Raw genomic sequence first — 23,916 nt, forward strand, 5'->3', positions numbered from 1 at the left:
TCTGTGGAGTTGGTCTGGCCCTACTTAAGAGGAAAATAATTGGTATTCTTTACGCCTGTGTCGGGCAGCAAGTTCCCTTTGAGCCACCCTTCACATCAGGGCCAGCCTTCTGCAAAATTATGCAGTAGACTGTTTTTAAGCACTTTTCCCCCTCTGGTGCCTATCACTCACCCTGTCCTACTCCCCTTGGCCCACAGTTTTGAGACCTTTACATTTTCTTATGACTGTCAAGATAACTATACCCTCAGCCCTGTGATGTCTGTACTCAGCCAGCAAATAATCCTTCCTTTTGGAATTGTTAACTTGATTTAAAAGTTACCGGTCTTTTGTCCCATTCTACCATGTGCCAGACACTATGTCAAATGTCATGGCTATAACAGTAAAGAAGACATGTTTCCTATGCTTATGGAGGACACAGTTTCATGAGACATATAGGCAAGAATATCCAGTATTACAACAAAGATGCAAAGGTACGAGACAGCATAAAACATTGGAAGAAATGTCACGATGGCAGAGCATGTCACTAAAGCCATGCTGGGATTTGTTCTGCAAAGGCCACTAAACAAGTGTGCTGTAAAGATGGAGATAAGAATGAACTTTATCCTGAAGGCTGTGGGAGACCCAAAGGCAAGTTAGGCAAGAAGGTGACAAGATCAGATCTACAAATTAGAAAGGTCTCTGAAGAGAATCAGCAAATAGGATCACCAAGTTTATAGCAGAAATCTAGATGAGAGATGGGTTGATCTTGATGCAAGTTGTGGCAGTATGGATACAAAGGAAGGGGCAGATTTGAGAGATATTTAGGAGATAGAAATTGCACACTTTGGTTATTGCTTATATCTTTGTTTGGGGGAGATAAAGAATTTTTTAGGTTTCTGATGAAGGCTAGGGAATGGTATCTTCCCAGAGATGTGGGATGCACAAAGTGAGATTATTTGAAGACTCTTCTTTTGATGGTGGTGGGTATAGATCTCAGAAATCTATTTAATAATTTTGTATGTTATTTTCATACCAAAATGACATCAGATTGGCTTCATTAAGTTAAAATACATATCTCTTTTATTATGCCTTTAAAGAATTTTGATAATACTGGCAGTTGTAGAGACCATAATAAGTCATTATGAAGAAGAAATGACCTTCTTTTGGTTGGATGGTGGGGTGGAACAGGTTATGGAGCTATTTAGAATAACTTCGCATGATCTGGACCCCTGGTCGTTGTGTTTACATGCAACCCTGCCCTCCATGCACACTTACTTTTTCTCTTACTTAAAAAAAAATCTCTAATTTCTGTCCCCTTTAGCTTTTAATTCATTCTTTTCTCCTTTGCCATTCCAGCACTGTCCAAACCCTCCCCCTCTGTACAAAGTGCAGTGGGCGTCAGCATGGAGACCTCCCAGTTCTGTGTATTGGTAAATCCACAAGGAATGGAATGGAGGCTTCCTCCCATGGACTCAGAATCCAGAGAATCTCTGCTGCTACCACAGAAGACATTTCGGAAAGATGTGATTACTGAGCCAAGTGAGCATTCCCAAATCCTTGCTATTTCCCAGACACATGAGCTCAACAGTATTGACAGAGCTTAGGGAGGTAAGTTCCTTGGGAAATGAGAAAAATAGTTTAATGTTAAAAAGCTCCATGTCCCAATTTCTATTGTTTCTATCAGTGCAGCTCTTAAATATTCATTCACATTTTCCTCTGTTTCTTGATCTATGGGTATTAATTAAGTGAAAGCCTTAAGTTCCCCTTGCCAAATCCCACAAAGTTTTATTAGGATGTGAGGGAAGAGAGAAAGCAACACTCTTCTCAGGAGTCAGAGAAGGAATAGCAATGGATGTGAATAGAAGAATGTTTAATAAATAGCATGGACCCAGAAATCTTACAATTTTTGTAGCCTGGACCTAATAGACAACACTTTCACTATTCACATGATTAGGCATCTAGGCACCTAGGGCCTTTCATCATGTGGTGGGAAAGAACATATCCACTTGTTATGCAATATGGACCTAGGAAGTGGTTTTGGATTGGTTTTGGCTTCTTTGAGATGGTTTTGGACAAGATTTTGTTATGAAAGCTAAGCACAAGTTATGATTGCATGCTATAAGAATGCCCCATATTCATTGGTTGTTCAGTCTCCTAAACCCACACTGAAATCCTGTAGGGCTATTGATGTCAGAGGCAATTTAGAAAGAAAAGGATAAGAGTTAGCTACCGAAAAATATGGAAATGACTTTGGGTCTTGCTTCTATGTGTGAGCGATGCAGTTGCAACAATGATAGACAATGCTCAGTTCCACTTGGCAAGACACATACCTTGGATGACTTTATTCAAGTGACATGCTAGCACCCCAACAAATTAAATGACATAATGGGGGTTAAGCATAGGAAGGAGAGGTCACAAGATATTCCAGTGGGCTTAAAGACAGGGGAGCGATGTCACATTTGTTAACTCCCACTTTTTATCCTGGATTGAAAAACAGTGAATCACTTAAAGTTATATAGAAATATAAAATCCAATAACCAATAAAAGCTGGAGATTGAGTGGGAGAAAGTGGAGGGTATATTCATTTGAAGGAGAATTTTGTAGAAATCCTTTGTGCTTAAATTCTACCAGAATTTCCACAACGATAAAATAATAAGGCTGTGATTTTCTTGACAGTAAAAGGCATATATTTTCAACTTTGTATCCTCAGCAACCAAGATAGTTTCCAGTGCTCAATAAATGTCTGTTGGCTGAAGGGATATGTGATCAAATGGCTATATTTATACTATGTTACCTATAGTAATGTAAACTTTGTCTACCCTTTATCTATTACCAAAAGGCAATACTTTTAAACTTTTTAGGCTAAGAGATAAAATAGAGCAGATTTTGTAGGTACTTATATAACATGAGGGAAAACAAATTTCCACTATATTTCACTGATGAAATTAAAAATATAGGGGTGCCTGGGTGGCTCAGTCAGTTGGGCGGCCGACTTCGGCCCAGGTCATGATCTCGCGGTCCGTGAGTTCGAGCCCCGCGTCGGGCTCTGTGCTGACAGCTCAGAGCCTGGAGCCTGTTTCAGATTCTGTGTCTCCCTCTCTCTGACCCTCCCCCGTTCATGCTTTGTCTCTCTCTGTCTCAAAAATAAATAAACGCTAAAAAAAAAAATATATATATATACATATATATATATACATATATATATATGTATATATATAATGATCATTGAATACACATTTTTTTGCAATGGAATGAAAAGAATCAAATTCTTTTGGAGGGGATAACATTTCATTTAACTGGGTTTGATGTCCCCATCCTCAAAATAGTTTGCAAATGTTCATCTATTAATGCTGACATGTAATGAGATTTTCATTATTTCATTTAGAGTTTGAATTTTGTATAGTATTTGTGTATCACTAAATATTCTTTGTCTTTTGATTTTTCCCCTATCATTTAAACATATAATTCTTAGTTCTTAGCCGTTCTTAGTTCTTAAGCCATACAAACACAGGTGGTGGACTGGATTTGGCCCATAGGCTGCACTTTGCTGACTGACCCCTGATCTATACTGGCTGGTTTTGAAAAGTGTTCAATTTATTTATTTATTCTCAAAACCATCATGGAAAATTGAATTCGAAAATATGTACCTAATTTCATTATTTACAATATCTCGCATAGCAGAAGAGTCTCTAAATTTGAGAGTTTTTCTCTGTTTTTTAAAAACTACTTTCATGTGGGTATTGGTCTGAGAACCATCCCACCCCCACCCCCTCCAAAAATAAAATTTACTTTGATATCCTCTTATCAGGTTAAGATAACCTCACTCCTAAACTTCGTATGATTCTTAGCAAGGCTGGGATAGAGAGCAAGGACTTCGCAAGAACTTCCTCTCCCTGGGATAAAAATACAATGACAAGGACAGAACCCTAAGGAACTGCCAAGCCCACTGGTTGCCCAAATTTGAAGTTGTTTTTTCATGTTGTTCTTTTGGTCGGAAATGCTTGAAATGCTTCTGTGTCTCGTAAGCCTTGCTCCCTGCTGTCACTTCAGCCTGTCTCTCCTCCTTCCTTTTTCAAAACCCCAGATTCTTTGAGTGCATGTCATTGACTTCATTACCCGTTGCCCTTCCTTGTGGCCCTCATACACACCACCAAGCTGTGTCTTCACTTCCTGGCCTTATCTATTCCTCTGTGAATTGCCACATAGAATGGTGGTGAAGGGCAGGGAATCTGGAATCGGGCTGACTCGGTTCAAAGCTTCGCACTGTCACTTACTTGCTGTTCTCTCTCTCTCTTAAGCTATGAGATGGGTATAAAAATAGCGCCTACCATATAAGGGCATTGTGAAGATTAAATGCAATTTGTTTTTTTAAAGAAGTGCTTAGATCAGTGTCTGTCATGAAGTGAACACTTAATATCCAGAGCCTTCACCATCATTGAAAAATAAAGCAATGAATACATAATACAAATACCTATTGAATGCTTCCTAGGTGCTAGGCCCTGTGGAAAGCACTTTGTACACAGTAAAACAAATTGTACTCTGCCTACCTGCCCCATAATACTTCTCTGATCAATACACTTCCTCACTCTCAGAGACTCTTAATTCTTACCCTCTCTCCCCAAATTTCAAGCATCCCCTTTACATCTGACTACTCTCTTCATACCAGTGAAGCTTACTTTGTAGAAAAAACAGATACCATTGGATCTGAACTACCTTATCTTTTAACAATGTAATCATCTATTTAGCATTTGTACCCAACTACTGAATTACCCATCTATTAAAGATTAAGTTTAGGGGCGCCTGGGTGGCTCAGTCGGTTAAGCGTCCGACTGCAGGTCAGGTCATGATCTCGCTGTTTGTGAGTTCGAGCCCCGCATCGGGCTCTGTGCTGACAGCTCAGAGCCTGGAGCCTGCTTCAGATTCTGTGTCTCTCCCTCTCTCCACCCCTCCCATGCTCATGCTCTGTTTCTCTGTCTCTTAATAATAAATAAACATAAAAAAAAATTAAAAAATAAAAAAATAAAAGATGAAGTTTATTTTTGTTACTGCTAATGTCTTAGATTCCTTTCCAACTGCTTTTCTCAAGGACTTGGCCCCTGCATATTTCCTACATCAAAATTTTTCCCATTTTAGGCTCATTCATACTGACATACAAATGGCACAAAATCACCCATCCTAAAACAAACCTGAAATCAACCCCAAACTTCTTTGACCCTATATCCTTCTTTGGAAACTATTGTGTTTGTTTTCTCTGGTGTATAAAAACCTTTTAAAAATATTGTCTATATTTACTGTCTTGTGTTCTTGGCCTCCCCTTCTCTCTGCAGTTGCTTTAATAGAACTTTCAATCCCATCCTCCACTGAAATTGTCTTTATAAAACTGTGATACAGATACTGCTGATTATCTATCCCAAAGATATTTCCATCCCTACTTTTCTTCTTGTACCTCACTTCCTCCCCTTCCTTTTCTTCCTATTCTTCACTCCTTCCTTTTTCTTTTTTGTCTTCATCTTCCTCTTATTTTAGTTAAGTCTTTTATTACATTTGGTTATTTTTCTCATGTGATACAGGAGATAACCAAACCCCTTCCCAGTCCTTGGGATGTGAATTGTAATTGGTCAAAACAAAAAAGAAAAAGTAATTCTATTTTTCTTGACAGTGACTGGTATAGACTGATTTAAGACCAGTCAAGGCTAGTGGATTTTGAGTAAAATTTTAGTGGGGGCATATCTGGGCACTTCCTACTAAAGAGAGAATAGAAGAAAAAAACCTCCTTTCTTAGATGGGATTATGTCTACATGAAGTTTTGAAGATGTATAATCATCTTGCTAATACCTAAAAAGACTTTGTCCATACTCTGAGGATGGCAGAAAAACAAGATGGAGAATATCTGGTTCTTGGTAGTGTTGTTGACCCTTTGAATTAAGAAACCCTAGAATAGGGGCGCCTGGGTGGCTCAGTCGGTTAAGAGTCTGACTTCAGCTCAGGTCATGATCTCGCGGTCTGTGAGTTCAAGCCCTTCGTCGGGCTCTGTGCTGACAGCTCAGAGCCTGGAGCCTGTTTCAGATTCTGTGTCTCCCTCTTTCTCTGACCCTCCCCTGTTCATGCTCTCTCTGTCTCAAAAATAAATAAACGTTAAAAAAAAAATTAAAAAAAAAAAAAAAAAAAGAAACCCTAGAATAGCCCAGGGTCTAGGCATATTGTTATGTTAAGCAACTAGCCCTCTGTTGTTTAAGATAATCTCAGGTGGGTTTTTGTAGCTTGCAGCAAAATGATTTCTGATCCAGATTTCTCTATCCCTATTTACTTGATGCCTTGCATTTGGTAGCATTTGTCATTGTTGATCTCCTCTCCATCCTTCCTGAAACTCATGTATCTTTAGGTTTCTGTGACTCACAGTCCCTTTCTTTTTCTGCCACCTAACACTACATCTTGAGTAACTTGCTGTCTGCAATTCCATCAGGACTGTAAACTTTAATACGTCACACGACCCATTCTTACTTCTCTTGGTTTCTTTATAGTGTCTCCATAGAGAATTCACCCATTCCAGTGGAATTTGTAAGCTAAAGACTCTTACTTTTTTAAAAAAATTTTTTAATGTTTATTTATTTTTCACAGAGAGAGAGAGACAGAGCATGAGCAGGGGAGGGGCAGAGAGAGAGGGAGACACAGAATCTGAAGCAGGCTCCAGGCTCTGAGCTGTCAGCACAGAGCCTGACACGGGCCTCGAACTCACAGACCACAAGATCATGACCCAAGCCAAAGTAGGACGCTCAATCTACTGAGCCACCCAGGCGCCCCGAAAGACTCTTACTTTTAAATCTACAGTCCCAGTCTCCTTTCTGAATGGCAGACTCACGTACCTAACTACCTAACTGGCATCTGCACTTTGATGTCAACTAGCCATACTAGTCATCACATGGGCAAAATGGAAGTGTCCACCCCCTACTCACAATATTGGCCCTCCTATAAGGTTTTGCTGTCTTAGTAAATGTCCTTACCACAGAACCCTTGGTACAGGTAAAAAATCCAGGATTTGGGGATTTTTATTACTTTATTTTCCTTACACCCCGTACACAACTTTGCAGGCTTTTTCTCCAGAATGTGTCCTGAGTTCAGCTACTACCCACAAATCTTACTGCTAATACTTGAGTTCCAGCCTTCATCGTTGCCTGTTCTATAGTGGCCTCCAGCCTTGCTGATCTCCATGCCTTCACACAGTGATGTGCTCTTCCCTCGCTGAGTTCTTCTTCAGGGTAATCATTTTAAAATATAAGTCAGATTAAGTTACTTCTCTTAAAACCATCCAACGATTTAGCTATCTGTTTATTTGTTTTGTATAAAATTATGGCCTATTTCCCAATGACAGTATAAGCTCCTTAGGTGGAGGACCCTGTCTTTTTTAACTGTATCCCTGGTGTCAGTTTATATTTGGAGTCTCTATGTCAGATTCAGGACCTCACTGTTAGTTGCCAGGATTCCAGGTCTCCTAAGACCATAGATGTCCATTGTCCCTGTTGCTTCCAAGGATTATTCATCTGGTTGAGATCATAGCAAATACAGGTGCTAATGCACTTTACCATTTTTATGTGGGAGAATCTTTATACATTCTGTTCCACCTTCTTCTCTTTGGAAGTAGAAGATATTTAGAAAGCAGAAAACTTTGAAGCTTGTTGGTTATAGGCTTATATCAGCCATGATATAATATCAGCCATGGCGTTAGGTAAAATCTTCACCTCTCTTAGTCTCAATTTCCTCTTATATAAAGTGGTGATAATTTTACTTACTTTTCAGAGTTTTATTTGCTGGGATAAACAAGCAAATTTCACTGCATGAAGGTAGTGATCGATCAATATCACTGTTATTATTCTTTATTAATTTGTTGTATCTGCAATTTTCTTAAGAAGATAGATGCCTGAGGAATTGGGCTTTGATCCAATCTATGGACCTCAAATTCCACTGGCATCAGCTAGTCCTGTGAGATGCTGAGTATGACCCTGTTAGCAACACTTTCTCTGAGCCACTTTCTCTTCTTTGATTTGGAAGCAGATTTAGACGAAAACAAAGCGAACTTAGAGGTGCCTGAGTACAGTCCCATCGACTTGTTTATTGGGTTGCATTGGGCAAGACAGTTAAATTTTAATTTATTCTTATCACTTAACTTTTGTTTTCCTCATCTGCGTAGTGAAAATAAATTTTCGCTTGCAGGCCTTATATTATGGTTTTTGTAGTGAACATTTCTGAGTTTGTCTCTTGGGGATCATCTCCAACTCTCCTGGATCTTCCTCCAAATTCTGCTCCCATTTCTTGTCATCCATATGGTGACTTCAGGAATAGAGAGAGTTCATTAGCCCAGCAGGGTAGGCAGGATCAACAGAACATTTGTTGCCAGGAATTTTGGAATTGACAAGTGCAAAGGAAGTTAGTATCTCTGTAGGGCCAGACATTTTAAGATATAAATCTTTGGAGCTGTTGGTAGGCCAGTTTCCTGCCAAAGGGAGAAAACTTGTCTGCAACAAGAGGAAATAAAAGGCACGTGCAGAGAAGGCCGTGGAGAAATCATGCCGTAAAAGACTTGGTAGACTTTGAGTTGCTGGTTCTAAACATTCCTAAAGTCCTGCTATATCCATAACCCTCATTTGGTCTGCTTGTTTAAACTTCTTTGGAATTTTTTTAGTCATAATTCATCCTTTCTTGCCTCAATGAGTCAGAGTCCTGTTTCTGACACTTGCAAACAGGGTATCCAGAAGCCAGTGGCCTTTTGTAAGTTATGTGCCTTCTCTGAGCCTTAGTTTCCTTCACTGTCAAGGGCGCAATACTTACTTACATTTAAAAACCTATATGGTGCCTGATACATGGTTGGTGATTCCTATTAGGTAGCTGTTCTTATCATTAACAATATACTCCTGTTAGTGATAGACTCTCTTTGACCCACTCACCTTCTGTCCCATTGTGCCTTGTGAGTGGGCCTTGTAAGAAAAAGCAGACTGAATGTGCACCAGAGGTACTAGAAGCAGGAAGTGTTTCTGACAGAGACTTCTGGAAAGCTCTCGTTTTAGTCAGGCTAAGGAGTTAATGGAATTTGGAATTGATGAGTAATGAAAAGAGAGATTAGCAAGGCTGACATGATCTGAATTTCTTTAAGAGTTCTAACTAGTCAGTCTCCAGAGTACCAATTTAAATCATCTTGGTCACATTGCAAATAAAACTTGTGATTGCTACCCCCCCAAACAGCATTTTCTTACCTAACATCTGCTGTTAACAGAAGTGGTAGGAAACAGAAAATGAGGGAAATGATAGAAAACAGAGCAAGAGTTTTAAGACAGGCGTTCTAGAGGTGAAGAATACAAACACAGAGCCATTTCTTCTCCCCCTTAAATAACAGAGGAGAAGAAAGCAAGGTATGATAAAATATTAGTTTCACTGTAACATAGACAGCCAATTTATGCTTTTTTTCATCAATAAACTTTGTTTTTAGAGCGGTTTTAGGCTCACAGCAAAGTTGAGCCGAAAGAACAGAGTTCCCGTATCCATTCTGCTCCCCTCCCCCCGCATCCGACCTCCCCGTTATCAACATCCAGAGTAGTATACTTGCTACAATCTTCCTTCACTTAGCAATATGCATTTCGGTTTCCTCCAGTTCTTTTCTTGGCTTGCTAGCTCATTTCATTTTAGCAGCGAATCATATTCCAGTGTCTGGATATGCCACAGTTTATCTTGTATTGAAGGAAACCCTGTTTTTGTTCAAAGTTTTCCAAATTTCAGCAATTATGACTAAAACTACTGTAATCATCCATTTGTAGGTTTGCGTGGACATAAGTTTTGATTCATTTGGGTAAATACCAAGAAGCATGGTTACTGGATCATATGGGAAGAGGATGCTTAGTTTTGTAAGAAGTTGCCAAACTATCCCCCAAGGTGATGGTACCATTTTCCATTCCTGCCAGCAATAAATGAGTTCCTGTTGCTCCTTGCCTTCATCCCCACCAGCATTTAGTGTTGTCAGTGTTTTGGATTTTGGCCAGTCTAATAGAGATGTGGTGATATCTCATTATAGTTTTAATTTGCATTTCTGTGATGACATATAATGTGGAGTCTCTTTTCATATGCCTCTTTGCCATCTATATATCTTCTTTGGTTAGGTGTCTGCCAGGTCTTTGGCTCATTGGTTAATCAGTGTTTGTTTTCTTATTGTGGGATTTAAGAGTTCTTTATATATTTTGGATAATAGTCCTTTATCAGATGTTTCCTATGCAAATATTTTCTTCTAGTCTGTGGCTTGTGTTCCTATTTTCTTGAGATTGTCTTTATAATCTATGTTTTTGAAATTGAAAATAGAACTATTTCTTTTGATGTGTGTGCACTGGTACACCTCAGGTTTAAGAACATCTCAAGGCCATGTATAAATTTCATCACTGCTCCATCATCCACCTCTGATTTTATGGACAGCAGTTGTCTCTGGGCCAACTCATGCATTCCAGACAGTCACCTCAGCTATTACTACTGTCTCTTCCATTCAACATATTTGCCAAAATTCGCATAGGCAGAGATAGGAGAAATGCAGTACAGCCTTAAGTGATGTCAAACAGGACTAAGTTCAGCACTGATTTTTATAATCTTTATCAACATAGTATAAACATAAAATGAATTGACTTTATCCCCTCCTACTGCAACAAACAGAAACAGAGTCCTTTAAGCTGATAACCTGGTTGTATTTTCTCAGAGTGAATTTAAGAGGCAGTAGGAGTCCATTGGCATCTGACTTCCATAAGGAACAACTCAGCATAAAATTCTACAAAACAAAACAAAACAAAACAAAAAATCATTGTATTTGGCAGGAACTCAATTTTCAATACCCTCAGGCAACAAGTCAATTAATTATGTCTTTTGTAGGGATTCAGTCGCTCTGGGGCCACAAGTGCAGCTATTCTCTTATTCAGATGCATTTTATTCTTAATTCGTTCTGATGGCTCCTGAGGATATCTAGTTCTTAAAATGAGATATTTGCTAGCTTATGTATTGATGTTTCTTTTATAGATGAGGCCAACATCTGGTCACACACACATACACACTGCTATGAGATAAAAGTTAGGCAAGACTAAATCTTTTTATTCCATGTTGCCTGGTTTTGAACTTTGGAGTTTCAGACAAATACACGTGCTTAAAAGGATCAAACCTCTGCTCTGAAAAAAAAAATATTAACTTTATCTTTAGACCTCACTGCTGCTCTCCATTGTTATAGTTAAATTTTAATGCATGGCATATTTCCATTTTTGCCTCAGCTTCCAGGAAACAGAATAGCATTCACTCTCGATAGTAATTGATTATTTAACTGGACCCTAGCCTCTTGACAAGCCTCACAATTGCTTCTATGTCCTTTGGAGAATTTTTTTATTGTTACTTATTATATTCAGTGGTGTGTTTCATTCTTAAGCAATTTAAATGATTTTTAAAGAAATTCCAATGCATTTCAATAACTTCTTTCAGCAGAACTTTACTGAGTACTATGCCAATAAGGCATTGTCTCTTAGTTTCAAACCTACCCTCTGTACTCAGCTTTGTGAGGCTGGCTCACTGGCAATGTGCAGGCCTCATTGCGACTCCTGGTAGGCTGGATTCATGTTGGGATCTGCCAGTAGGGGGCAACAGAGGGAGACTGGCAGGTTTGAAGAGGAAAAAGGGATATTTTCCTTCCTCTCAGCTTCCCATGGGCTGGCTACCTTTCAGCTTTCTGTTCCCAGCATATTACCCAAACAATACTTCTTTATCTCTTAGCAGTTGATCTTTCCCATAGCAACCACCGGATCCAAAGTGCAGTTACTTCTTCCAGAGTGAGCAAAGCTCATTTCATCTCACTTACCATCTTGCCAGTCGTGACCTGTCACAGTCCCTCTTTGAAGATGTGGATGCTGAGCTCACCACGTTGCTCTTTGATGCTTAGAGACACCAGCTGTGGAGAGCTCCCTCCTCAGAGCCCAGAATTTCAACTTGCAAGGACCCTCTCTAGGTTTCTAGGATTTATTATTTCCAACATCCCCTTTGCTCCCCCAGCCTGACAGGTGGTAGTCACTTCCAACAGTTGCCACTTGTGAAATACTTGTGAGTTCTGTCTGTATTCCTTCAGGTGCCTAGTTGACTTCATAATAATTAGTACTTGTTTATATTAAATTCCCTCTCATCAAATAATTGGTATAGTCTCTGACGCCCAGCTGGCTCCTAACTAATGGAGATGCTTAACATGAATGCGGTATAGTTTTAAGTGCCATGGAATGGCCCTGACCCAGATAAATCTGCTACTTTCATAGAATTGATCTTCTTGTAGGGTTGGACAGGCAACATGCATAAATACATACAGTAAAACCTTAGTCTGTGAGCATAATTCATTTCATAAACATGCTTGTAATCCAAAGCACTTGTATATCAATTTCCCCATAAGAAATAATGGAAACTGGAGCGACTGGGTGGCTCAGTCGGTTAAGCATCCAACTTCAGCTCAGGTTATGATCTCACAGTTTGTGGGTTCAAGCTACGATTCTCTTGCGATTCTCTCTCTCCCTCTCTCTGACCCTCCCCCACTTGCATATACTCTTTCTCTCTCTCTCAAAATAAATAAATAAATAAACTTAAAAAAAAAAAAGAGTGGAAACTCAGATGATTCGTTCTACAACCCAAAAATATACATATAAAAATGATTACAATACTGTAAATATAAATACAAAATACAAATACAAAATACAAAATAATAAATTTTGTAAATATTTACACAGTGCAGGGAGTACCCGGGGGAGAGCCTGTGGAGAGCAAGGGACTGTAAATACAAAATAATAAAGAAAATATAAAATGTAAAGAAAGATAAAAAAAATTAACCTGTACTTACCTTTGAAAACTTGCATGGCTGGTGTGAGGGAGACAAGAGAGAGGAGGGTTTTTATGCAAGATGACTTTCACTATCACTAATGGACTACAGTACAGCATTAATAAACTCCTGTCATATACTATATTTAATGTAACTGGCAATGAGAGAGTAGAGGAAAGTGTCTATATCTGCAGGCAGCCTGACCTAGAATGAAGCAGAGCATTCCTAAGCTTACTGTTGTCTGGAAAAGCAAAGGACTGTCTGTAAGTGCTTTGAAGTGACAAAAAATACACTAGTGCCAGCTGTGGGCACCTTCCAACGTTCTGAAAAACCACTGATTTCTGCCAGACACTGCAGCCTGAGATTAAGCATCTGAGCACGGGAAACAATCACCCACAATCCCGCAGTGAGAGAGAGACGAACCATTGGCTCTGTTGTGACCATGTGACACGTACTACTTGTATTACAAGTCACTGCTCATTTATCAAGTTAAAATTTATTAGAAACGTGTGCTCGCTTTGCAGAACACTCACAGAACAAGTTACTCGCAATCCAAGGTTTAACTATATTAAAACAAATGATACTTTTTCATTATTATGCAAAAAAAAAAAAATAATAAAGGCCGGTAAGGGAGAAGAGAGTGCCTGGGTGGCAGGAAGAGGCTGCTGTTGTTTGGACGGTAGAGAAAAGCCCTCTCTGGGCAGGCCTGCACATATCAATGTTTTTGAAGGAAGAATAGGATCAAATTATATAGCTATGTGGAGCCACAATGTTTGGGGCAGAGAGATTTGGAAGTGCAAAGTCCCTTGAGCAAGCAGGCTTGCTGGATGGCCAGGGAATGGAAAGGCCAGTGTGTCTGTAATAAAGGGAGCAAGTAGGAAAAGTACTGGGAGATGAAAGCAAAGAGGAGACTGGACGACCAGATCCTGCAGGGCTCTGGGAGCCATAGTCAGCATTTTAACTTTTCATCAAAGTGATACAGTAACCCAGTGAAGGAGTTTTGAATATAGGAAGCATAAGCAAGTCCGCCATGATCAAAATTTTATTGAGCATGTACTTTGTGCCAGGCACTGCTCTAAAAGCCAGTATTATAGCAGTGAACAAAATCAGTTTATTCCTGCTCTGCTGGCAGTGCAGATAGACAAGGAACTCCTAAGTCAATATGGAATAGGTCAGATGATAAGTGTTCTGGAGAAAAGTGGAGTGGGGTCACAGTGCAGGGAGTACCCGGGGGAGAGCCTGTGGAGAGCAAGGGACAGTAGGAAGGCCAGTTAGGACGCTATTGCAATACTCTGGGCAGGAGTTGATGGTAGTTTGGACCACAGTGGGGATGAAGATGTTTTTTAAAAATGGGGTCAGATTCTAGATATACTTCATATGTAGGGATGATAGGATTTTCTGATGATTTATATGGCTCCCCGTTGCTCTCAGAATAAGTACAGATCTTGGCCATGGCCTACAAGATTTGGCACGATCCTGTTTCTGCCCTGCATTTCTAACCTCTTCTCTCACTCCTGCCTCCCCATTATACACTGTTCTTTTACTCTACTGAACACTTAACCAATTTCCCAAAAGAGCCATGCTGTCACTGCCTGCTAGTCATCTGCATATACCAGTGCCCTTCAAGGACTTATTTACCTATAGAGCTTTTTCCCCACCTGCTTCAGGCCATGGCTTACATTTTTCCTAGTCACACAAGCCTCACCTATTTTCTGAAGATGAGGTTAGGTGTCTCTCCTATGAGCCTCACTCCAAGGCGGATTTGATCTTCAGCAGCTAATCAGACATCCAGACAGCCATGCACTCTCTTCTTGTAATCAAAATTCTGTTTGTTTAGCCACATCATGAACTCTGTTTTGGCTTCACAGCTCTTGGTTGAGGGAAGAGCTGAGGAAGGGTCCCTTTAGACCACAAACATAAAGGTACAGGACCCAAAACAGTAGACATGCTTGGCGGTCATCATGCCATTCGATGAGTATTTGGTGTGGACATTCCTCAATGTGTTCGTATTTAGAAACAACTTTATACTAATGAAGAAGAATTGGATGAGTCACTTATGTTTTTGTTTGGAATCTAATGTTTTGCTGTCGTGGCCCTAAAATGCCCTTTCATCTTTTTCTCAAGGTCTTAACTTATTCACTTATTTTAATGCTTTGTTTTTACTTTTTGATTGTGAACATACACAGCTTTTAATCACCAACTCACAGCACCCTGTAGAAAGAGCTAACATATATGCAAAATATATCACATGCTCATTTCCCGAAATATGGAGTGAGTATCTTCAAACCTTGGAAACACTTCAGTTCCATGAAATAAATCTCCCCAGACTGGTAAATTCCCTGAGATTATCATAACAGACTTGCTAAATCGAATTGAGAAAGGATTTCTATTTTGAGAGAATACTGCTTTTGGCAGCCAGGGGAGCCTTCTGTAGACATCTTTTGGAGAATGGGATAACTCATCTGACTTCATCTTAGCCAGAAATAAATATTCTTGGTGCCTGATGTAGGTGCATTACCGGAAGGTTGGTAGCCTGGCTTAGTATTGCTTACAGAAATTATTTATGGTTGGCACTCCCAGTGTGTTTAAAAAAAACTCTTTTCACATTTGGTTAAATGTTTCTGTCTTGCTTTTCATTATTTAGTTGAAGTCTACCTTCAAAATTCTCAAAGTAAGGTTGTTGTTGGACACAGCTCTATCTGAAATCCAGGAAATAGTTTTCATTTTGGCCCCTGTTCCGGAGAACCCACATCATGTATATTCATGCAATTTTCTCATTCGAAACTACTTTTTGTTTCTCAGTTGCAGCCAGGCTTTTATTAACATGCTTAAACCAGTAAATCTTCATCTTTACTGGAGTGAGCTAATCGTGTCCTATAATGAAGAGATCTGAACTTCACTTGTCAAGTTTATGTTTATACATAGGCCACCTCATTGAAAGCAGACCAGCTTAAGGAGTGTCTTTTCAAAAAATACATTGAATGAGTACTTAAAAAAAATATTTCCTTACTAATGATATTTTTATTTATTTATTTATTTATTTATTTATTTATTTGTTTGTTTGTTTATTTATATTGTTTATTTATTTTGAGGGAGAGAGAGAATCCCAAGCAGGCTCTGCCCCCAGCACCAAACCCTATGGGGGGGGCTCCATCTCATGACCATGAGATCATGACTGTGAGATCATGACCTGACCCAAAATCAAGAATCAGATGTTTAACCGACTGAGCCACCCAGGCTCCCCACTAATGACATTTTAAAAACTTAATTCTATAGATGTTATTTTTGCTGGAAATATGCAAACTCTTCCTACTAGTATTTACAAATCTACTTCATGATACGCCATTTACTGTTGTTTAGAATGTGCACCTTACCCGTGACACTCTTTCTTATATGAAAATATGTAGTCGTTAACTTGTTTTATTAATTCCTTTAGAATGAGCTCTGTGTTCCTCTCTGCTTAGCTAACTCCTCTGCCCCTGTCAATCCAGGTGAAATCTCACCTTACAGCTTTACCTGATTTTGGCAAAACGTTCTGTAGATCATGGAGGTGCCGCTACTAACTGTATTGTATGCCCTAATTGGAGTCAATGCAGGCAAATATTACCTGGGTGTCAAAATTTGTCCACTTATAAAAATGAATGTACTATTATAATGGAAATTATAGGCACTGGGATAAGTTTTGTTTGTTTGCTTGCTATTTAACAACTGAGATGCATCGTAGGGGACATTGTTTTGGTCCTTCCACAAACCAGTTAACATTTATCCAGGTAATAGCATCTGATATACCTTGGGACTTCTACTAGTGATGCCCACAGTGTGGACCTATAACTGATCGGAGTAAATGAGGTTCAGTACCTAAGAAGTCTTCATTGCATTGGCATTGGGCTGTGAGGATATTATCCTTGAGTTCCAGAGGCCATTTTGATGGGCAAGCAAACTTGAAAATTAAGCCATTTCAGAAGAAAGAAGGCATAGGGACAGACCACTTCCTGACAGTGTGGAACACCTGAATCCAGGTGTGCCAGAAGCTAGAGACTCCTAGGGTTTTCAATTACATGGTCAATAAATGTATTTCAGTTTTACTTATGTATTTACTTTTTTGCTTAAGAAAGTTTAGGTTAAGTTTTTGATATTTGCAATTGAAAGAACTCTGGGAGCGCCTGTGTGGCTCAGTTGGTTCAGTGTCTGAATCTTGATTTCGGCTCAGGTAATGATCTCCCGGTTTGTGAGATAGAGCCCTGTGTCGGGGTCAGAGCTGAGAGTGGATTCTCTCTCTCCCTCTCTCTCTGCCCCTCCCCCCTCAAAATAAATAAATAAACACTTAAAAAAAAGAAAAAGCTCTGAATAAATATGTTAGTCCCAGCTTTATAGATGAGGGAATTAAGCTGAGAGAGGTTTAGAAAATTGCAGAGCAAAACTAGAATTAGCAGTCAGGTGTATCTACCTCCATGGTCCATTCCCTCTTCTCCACTGTAGTTTTCTGGTATGCTTTGCTGGTATGTTCTGGCTCTGTGAAAATAAATGTATGTATTTATCTGGGAAGGTGGGACAGATAAAGGCCTAGATTTGCAGTGGTATCATTTTCTACTAGTATTTTGGAGGAAGAGATTATGACGGACATAGAAACGTTTGTGTTCTAAGTACTTGTAATAGAAGCTCCATTAATATTCATTGAGTTTTTCAGGGATTAATATTCAGCACACATGGTCTTTCCCGTTTTCCAGCACGTTGGTTGAAGTCAACACCATTCTTATTCATAGAGAGACCTGCTAGTCTTTGTGTCTGTGTTACTCCAGTGTCTCCTGTCCACAATTTACATTATTTTCAGAAACACAAACCAGGGTTGAGATAGCCCTTCACAAGGACACTTATATTGGGAAAAACTGGGAAAATTGTGGCTACTCCCAGGCTGGATTGCAGATAAGGTTGCAAGAAACATCTGAGTTTCATTCCTGGAATTGTCCCTGCATTTCAAGGTGGCCTGGGACATCATTATTTTTCTATGTTTCTCCAAAGGGAAGATAATAGAAGTAGGAGGGGAATGAGCAAACATCCCCAAATAAATAAATTTATTCTTTGCCACACTAAGTATTGCATTCCCATTTTCCTGAAATTACTGTGAACTCACAGGCCAGATCTCAAAGAGAGCCTTTGAAATTTCAGAAATAGCCCTTTTGATTTATAGTTAGAAGAACAAAAACAAAAACCCAACAAATGGAAAACAGGCTTGGTGCACACACAAAGCTCCAGGCAGGTGGGCCATTCTGCTCAGTCGGTGTCACTTACTAAGACCTAATTAGCTAGGCTGCCTTGGTGGCATTTTCAGAAAGGAAACTGGAATCCTCTGCTTGTAAATGTCTCTATTAGCTCAGTGTGAATGTTTTCATTGGCCTTTAGAGAAGACTCTAGGTCTATTATGGTTTTGTTGATGGCTAACAGTGTTCTTGGCGCTGAGTGAGATATAGAAGAAGGTACAGGATCCGCCCAAGGCGCTGCAACCTAAGTTAGTAAAACAAATAACTTGCTATTAGTCTTGACCTTGCTGGAAATTGGGCTTAAATATCAGTGGTGCTAAATTCCAGAATATTTCTATTTATGCCCTGTTGGGATGGGCAGGAATGACATTGTGGAACAACTGCATTGCTTAGTATGCTTCCTTTCTTCCATTTTTAGCATGTCCATCTGTCTTCCATACTCCAGGGCTTTTTCCATGCCTGACTTAACCACATACATGGTGTTTCAGCATCCACTTGTTTTGATGTAATGTTTGCCCTCATCTTAGTTTATTCTAGTTGAATCTCATTTATCTCCACCCACTGTGGTGGTAGCAAAAAGTGTTGGTCCAGATCAACCCTAAGTAATTTTTTGTATGTGTGGGAACAAATATTTTTTTTCTTAGAGACAATTGTGTGGGTGCTGTGGCACTTCAAATAAAATTGTGAATCTTGAGTGTGAACACCCATCCAGCTAGGCAGCGGTTGAAAATCAGCCAGCACCCTCTGCCCATGTAGTTTTTCCCCACATAGGTAGGGAAGGAAAATATTTCACTTCAGACTCTGTGATGTTCATACCTTTGGGAAGAGTGGGTGAAGTGGGAGAGGTGGTCAGGGGAGGGAGAGGACGACCAATGTGACAGAATGTGGAAAAGGGAGGCAAGAAATACGTAATCTGCAGGCTCATTTTTATGGCTGGTGTCGAGCTATTGCCAAATGGAAGCCTGTACAAGAAGGAATAAGTTGAGCTGTTTACAAGTTAAGCAAATTGTTGATCTTGCCCCTAATCCATACGTAGCTCTTGCTTGTAAGCACTCCAGAGTGTGCTAGGTTTGAGATATAAAGCTGACTGAAATCTGCTGGCGAGTTCAATGATATCAATGTCAGTAAAAATGTGGTGGACTATTGACACATGCAATAGCATGGATGAACCTTGCGACCATATGTTGAGCCCAAGAAGTCAGACCCAAGAGCCTAGGGACCGACTCATTCCATTTAAATAAAAGTTAAAAAAAAACCAGACAAATTAAGCTATGATGTTAGGACTCTGCAGAATTTGGCCCTCGGCAGGGGTGGTGACTGAAAGAAGGGGTGATGTGGTGCTCTGGGCTGTTCGAAATGCTCTGTGTCTTGGTCAGGGTGCTGGCTGTATGGGTGTGTCCCCTTTTATAAATGTATCCAGCTGTATACTTATAACTTGTGTATTTTTCTGTATATATTTTGTATTTAATTTTAAAAGATTATTTTAAAATTGCTAATGTCTATTAGATGTTCGCTTGCATATATGTCGTTACGGAGCTGCTAAAAACTTCTAAAGAGCTGTCTCTGCTTGGTTTTTCAAATTAGTAGCTGACTAACACTTGATTTCTGAGAGATATTTGTTATTAATTTCTGGTTACAGAAAAGGAGCCAGTGAGTCTTGGGCAGTAGCCTGATGGATACCTAGGTATTAGCGATGGATATGTGCCCTCTTCATAATCAAAGGCAGTGAAGCCAAGAACTGAGTCCTCTTAGTGTGCTCTCTCTGGACTCAGGAGGAGGGAAGCAGGGCTAGATTATGGCAATTTCATGGTAGATAAAGAAAAATGTTCTTACTCCATTACTCCTCAGATCCTGAAAGGTATGGCAGCTACTGTCACCAGAGTCTATCACCCTCCTTTGCACTGTGGCTCACTTTTAACCAGCACATCTGGGAGAACCTGCTCACTCCCTTCTCCAGTGGAAACAGTCTCTCTCTCTCTCTCTCTCTCTCTCTCTCTCTCTCTCTCTCTCACACACACACACACACACACACACACACACACACACACACACACACGGGGAGTAGGCATTGAAAGACTATGGTTGACCTGGTATATGAGAGATCAGAGAGAAGAAAGAGGACAGAGGAATGAGAAGAAAGATGAAGCGGTAAAGAAAAGAGAAAAGTGGAGGAGGTCAAGAGAGATGTGTTGAGGTATCTGGAGCTTGTAAGCTTCAAGGAAAGACCAACCAAGAGTGACAAAAGGGTCAGGTCTTCACACTGTCCTATTTTTAAACAAATGTTTAAAATATACTTAGAATATGCTAGGAATGACCTTCATCCTATATACCCTGTATAATTCTATTTAATTTTAATCTTACAGATGATAAAAACTGAGGGATCAGGAGAATGAACACAGTAATGTCAGACTACAGTCTAATCCCTCCTTATTCACTAACCTATATCTATATCCTCTTATTAAGAGTCCCTCCTTATTCACTAACCTATATCCTCTTATTAAGAGCCCACTGAATATAAAAATAATAATGCAATATGTTCAGTGCCTAAGACATCCCAAGCATGTCTTTTTCATCTTTTGTTTTCTTTTGATTTTATCATGGTAAGAACACTTACATGAGGTCTCCCCTCCTAACGAAACCATGATGTAGAGTATGTTTATTATTGACTGTAGGTGCAATGTTGTACTGCATGTATCTAGAACTTATTCATTTTGCTTAACTGAAACTTTATGTCTACTGATTAGTAACTCCCTATTTATCTCTTACCTCCAGCCCTTGGTAACCACAATTCCACATTGTGATTCTGTGAACTTGACTATGTCAGTATTTCATGTAAACGGAATCACTTAGTATTTATCTTTTTGTGACTAGTTTATTCACGTAGCATAATGTCCTCAAAGTTTATCCATGTTGTCACATATTGCAGAACTTCATTTTTAAAGGATGAATAATATTCCGCCATGTGTAAATACCACATTTTCCTTATCCATTCATCTGTCAAGGGATATGTAAGTTGTTTCCGCATCTTGGCTTTTGTGAATAATGCTGCAATAAACACAGTTGTGTTAATATCCTTTTGAGATCTTGATTTCAGATCTTTTGGATAATTACCCAGAAGTGGTATTGCTGGATCATGAAGTTCTATTTTCCATTTTTTGAAGAACCCCCATAATGTTTCCAGAGTGGCTGTACCATTTTACGCTCCTACAATAATGCACAAGAGTTCCAGTTTGTCCACCTATGTTTGTCCTCACCTCAACATATTTATCTTAAATAATTTGTTTTTGTTCCTGCTGATCAACATGTGCATATGTCTAGGTCTGGTTATCCGTGCCCATTTGTACTGGCTCCTTGTTACTGGCTGTGACCTTCTCATTTGGGGTTCCAGCTGGAGCTGGGCGGGACTGCATGGAACCGCTCCAGGCCACATGGCCCCTCTGGTCACTCTGGTCTGGACTCATTCCTCCTCACCATCCATCCTCCCCACCAGGGCTTCTCTGGAACTTGGCCAGCTCCCAAAGGGAAAGATAGGTCACTGGGCAGATGACCATGTGCCTTTAACTGCTGACCCTGATTTGTGTGTACTGGCTTTGAGGGAGGATTCTTGTGGCTTCTTTTCACTGTGGGTTTATATTTAAGCAAAGATTAGATTTGCTACACACTTCTCACTGACACATGAAGGTTTTGGGTGTGCATCATTGGATAGCTTCCCACAAAACCAACGGGCTATAGAAGTCAGTTGCGCCATATGTATATGTAATCAACTTAGAAATTCATATTTGCATGACTGAAATGACTCAAAAATGTTATAAAGGTTAGTTACAGAATCATCACAAGTAATTGAGTATCCATGACCTGCAAGTATTAAGCCAGGTAATTGTGTGGATTCAGAGGTGTGATGTCAGAGGCTGGAATAAAGAAACAACTGAGATGAGGCTGACAAATATTGTGCTAAAAACCAAGTCTGTGCTGAGTGAAGGTAATTAGCAATAGGAGAGCAAATGGACACATGCTAAGATGAAAGAGATGGTCACTTCGCAGTGTAGGTAAAAGGACCTTTCCTTACATCTATAGAAGTGATTGTTTCTATGTATTTGCCAATCAGATACAGTGACAATTGGTGGTTTGTATAAAGTATGTCTTCAGTGGCCAAATAAGGTAGTAAATACTAAAGAAAATATATGCAGGTTTCTCTACAGTAAGATCTTCCTGACTTGTTCTTAATGCTAATATTGAAGCTCCAAGACAGAGGTAGATTTTCTAGAATCCCGTTTTGCACCTTGAAAACATTTTTATATGCAATGTCTTCTGGAACTAGTCTTTGGAAAGGTTGGAAACAATGGTTTAACCTTTTCCAAATCACCTGCCTGTCATTTCATGTTCTCTTTTCTTTAGGTCTGGAGGAGAAAAATCTAGACAGCGTAATGTAGTGGAAAATTGACCAGAGAGTAGCCGAAGATCTAGGCTCATCACTCAAGGCTGTTTTGATTTCACCTTCTATGAAAATAAGCCCCTCCCCCCCCCCCCCATCACACACACACTGTCCTCAACAAGTTATTTTACTTGAGACTCAGTCACCCGCAGATTTCCAGTTTCCTTAACCAGGGAACAGATCTAGCCATGAACCCTTAAGATGCATTCCTAACATGCATTTTCCTTTTATTTTCTCAAAGTACTCAGCTCTGAGACGTTACCTGGTGGCTTCTTTTGTGTTTCTCTGGGGCAACCCAAGAAAATGAAGAGATCAAGGTCCTAAAAGGGACACATGTGTTCAAGTGTCCTAGTTTACAGGTGAAGAATCTAAACTTTCTTCAGTTTGACTTTCCCTTGGATTATAGTGCTAGTTTGTGTGAGGGACAGTGGGGGACAGATTAAGGTCATCTGATTCAGTCTATGCTGCTTCCTGTGCGGGCACACAGAGACCATAGGTTCACCCCGGAGGTGTGATTCCCTTGACACAGGGCTAATCTGTGGGAAATGCCCAGGGGAAATTCCTCCCTTCCACCCAGATCCTCTTGCTCTTGTCAGACAAGGTAACACTCAACTGAAACCGTTGCTCTTAACTCTTGGGGAAAAAATATTCAGCATAAGCAATTAGGGTTCAAAAAGTCCATTGGCCTACTAGGGATTTACCTAACTCTGTCCCAGAACTATTTTTTTTAAGTCCAAAAATCAAATTGTAAAAAATTTAACAGATCCTAGATGCTGTTATATCAAGGGTCCCAGGAAATGATTGAGTTTAACACTTGAGGGTTCCAGAATAAGGGCTAGGGAAAATGCATGGTGTCTCTAAACCTCAGGCAATTTAACTGTGGCTGCTAAGGCATCCACAGAAAGAGTTTTTCAATTGGTATATTTATACTTTCTTTACTTAGTATTGATTCTAAATAAGGATAAAACCCATCCTTGATGGGAAGCCTATGAGTAAGAACAGATGAATTAAAGTTTGTTTTATCTTCCCACTTTCCTTTCGCTGTAGCCAAAAAAAGCCTTCCCTGTAGAGGCAAACGGGATGTATTCTAGAGGAAGCAACCACTGCTTTCAGAACAACTCAATGATGAAGTGGTGGGAGAGTCCAGGGCAACAAGGGTGTTGGGTTCTGGGGCAAGTCCAGGTGTCCCTAAGCCTTTTGTCTATAAAGTTGGGGGAAATAGACCACCTTAAAGGTCCACAGTTCTCCAAACGTCCCCCGCCCATTCTGTATGTGAATGCCCAGGTGTGTCCTTTTCTAACCCCTCTATTCCTCTTAAAACACCTGCTTTTAGGTCACATGTAAAGCAAGCACTCTCTCTCTCTTTTAGGTCTTGCAACAGATAGACTTCA

General features: G+C 39.8%; 1 long non-coding RNA gene across 8 annotated transcripts in view; it reads left to right on the plus strand.

Moving 5' to 3' along the window:
* The window catches only part of LOC109273229 (uncharacterized), a 253,369-nt gene that overhangs the window by 111,581 nt on the left and 117,872 nt on the right, over positions 1-23,916 (plus strand). For all 8 annotated transcript variants that reach the window (XR_008419897.1, XR_008419894.1, XR_002082929.2 and 5 more), the window contains exon 4: positions 1,336-1,587. This is a non-coding gene — a long non-coding RNA (uncharacterized LOC109273229). The remainder of the gene's footprint in view (positions 1-1,335; positions 1,588-23,916) is intronic.

The sequence above is a fragment of the Panthera pardus genome, unplaced genomic scaffold (assembly GCF_024362965.1).
Source record: "Panthera pardus isolate Hobbes unplaced genomic scaffold, ASM2436296v1 HiC_scaffold_7, whole genome shotgun sequence".
Lineage (NCBI taxonomy): Eukaryota > Metazoa > Chordata > Mammalia > Carnivora > Felidae > Panthera > Panthera pardus.